Here is a 2,330-nt window from a genome sequence, read left to right as displayed (position 1 = left end):
CCCCCCACTCTCAATTTAACCCCATTCCCCCTTGCCCTGTCACTACAGACCCTTGCCAAAAGTCCCCCCCAGCTTTCTTGTAGCCCCTTCAGGTACTGGAACGTGTCCCCAGAGCCTTCCCTTCCCCAGGCTGAACACCCAACTCTCTCAGCCTGTCCCCATAGCAGAGGGGCTCCAGCCCTCTAAGCATCTCTGTGGCCTCCTCTGGACTCACTCCAACAGGTCTTGTTAGAGGTGGTTTAGAAATGCACAAAGGGTAGCAGAAGGCCATGAACAGTACCTTGAGATGGACTCCAGTCCTTGCTGAAGTACAACACAGGGCTCTACAGATTGCCACTTCCCCTGTCACACAGAGCAATAAGCTAAAACGAAGGGACTGTGAGCAGAGACAAGGTAGATAAAAGGCTTGAGAACAAAGCTTCTCCCTGCGTGCTCCCACCAGCATGTGTACACGCTGGAGCCTTCCACAGGGCCTTTCACAGCACATGGGCTCAGCCCAAACCTCAGCGCACTCCAGCAGCGACAGCTGGCTTTGCAGCACGCTTTAGCCTCATACAGGGAAAATGTAGCCTAAAGATGGGGAAACTAGCCGGATTCCTGTTTTAAAACAAAAGTGGTGTGTCTTACCTAGGCGTTCCACAGTTCCCTTCTGATCCAGAAGGAAACCATGCCCATTTTAGCTCTCCTAGCGCACCCTAGTGGGCGCCCGCTCCCAGCACTGCTGGGCAGCATCCCTGCGAGGTGAGCTAACCCAAGGGACTGGGGTCAAGGGAGACTATAAACCCGGCTCCACTGAAAAAGGGCCAGAGATTTCAACATCAGATTAGAGAAAAGGTTAAATGGCCTTGGTATTATTTGAGAATAATGTTGCTTCTTTGCAACTACAGCTATAAAACCCGCAAAATTCCCCAAACATTTTCTCCTCCTTTCATGTTGACTAGCTCAAAGAGGCACGTAAGGAATCACAAAGGGGATGAGATTTATTTTTACTGCAAACCCCGTATTTGCAGTTACACGCAGACCTCTTCAGACACATCTTCAAGCATCTCCTTCCTCCCACACCCGCACCTTGCACGTCAGTATCCACCACGACCACCTCTACCTTGCTCCGCTGAGGCTGCTCCAAGGGCACAGGACCTTCCCCGAAAACACCGCTTCACCCCTTTGCTTGACACATCAGAGGCTGCTTCCTCACCCACCAATACAGGGTTTCAGCCACTCAGATCCAATGTCTCACTGCACGGGGGTTTCAGACAATTCACCAACTATTTCTTACCTTCTTACTATTCCTTCTACGCTTTGATAGGAACAAGCCTCTGCGAGGAAAGGAATGGGAACATTCAGAAAATACACTGTTGTTCGGTTTACGCACCTTTGGGTCTCATTCATAATCCAGAGCATTACGAGAATAATGGGTTGAAATCTGTAAGAGTTATTCTATTGCAAGGCAATGGTTTCTTCTGCAGGAAAAGTATTAGGCAGTGATCCCAAAGGCCTGGGAAAACCTACTACTTACATTGGTGCTCAAACAGGGGACATAACTGGCCCCTCTACTCTGCTCTTGTGAGACCCCACCTGGAGTATTGCATCCAGCTGTGGAGCCCTCAACATCAGAAGGATATAGACTGGTTGGAGCGAGTCCAGAGGAGGCCACGAAGATGATCAGAGGGCTGGAGCACCTCTGCTATGATGAAAGGCTGCAAGAATTGGGCTTGTTCAGCCTGGAGAAGAGAAGGCTCCGGGGACACCTTATTGCAGTGTTCCAGTACCTGAAGGGGCCTACAAGGAAGCTGGGAGGGGACTTTTTACAAGAGCCTGTAGTGACAGGACAAGGGGGAATGGGTTTAAACTGAAAGTAGGGAGGTTTGGATTGGATATCAGGAAGAAGTTCTTCCCGGAGAGGGTGGTGAAGCACTGGAACAGGTTGCCCAGAGATGTTGTGGATGCCCCATCCCTGGATGTCTTCAAGGCCAGGCTGGATGAGGCTTTGAGAAACCTGGTCTAGTGGAGGGTGTCCCTGCCCGTGGCAAGGGGGTTGGAACTAGATGGTCTTTAAGGTCCCTTCCAACCCAAACCATTCTATGATTCTATGATAACCTTCAAACCCCAGGTCAGATTGTACACACAAAGCCCTCTGGTGTCTCTGAACCTTAGCTAATAGTGAGTTAGCATCTCTGCAGCTATGTGGGGCCCTGGCCACGGATTTACAAGGACAGCCGCCAGTGTGCCAGCCCCATGTCCATGATTTAGATGGGATCTCCAGGGAACTCAGTAAAACAAAAGCCTCTCCAGGCTGATGAGGGTTGAAAAAGAAACTCAAGGTGCAGCAG

This window comes from Eurypyga helias, unplaced genomic scaffold, assembly GCF_000690775.1.
Source record: "Eurypyga helias isolate BGI_N326 unplaced genomic scaffold, ASM69077v1 scaffold17906, whole genome shotgun sequence".
In the NCBI taxonomy this organism is placed as follows: Eukaryota; Metazoa; Chordata; class Aves; order Eurypygiformes; family Eurypygidae; genus Eurypyga; species Eurypyga helias.
Note: the sequence above shows the minus strand (reverse complement) of the source record.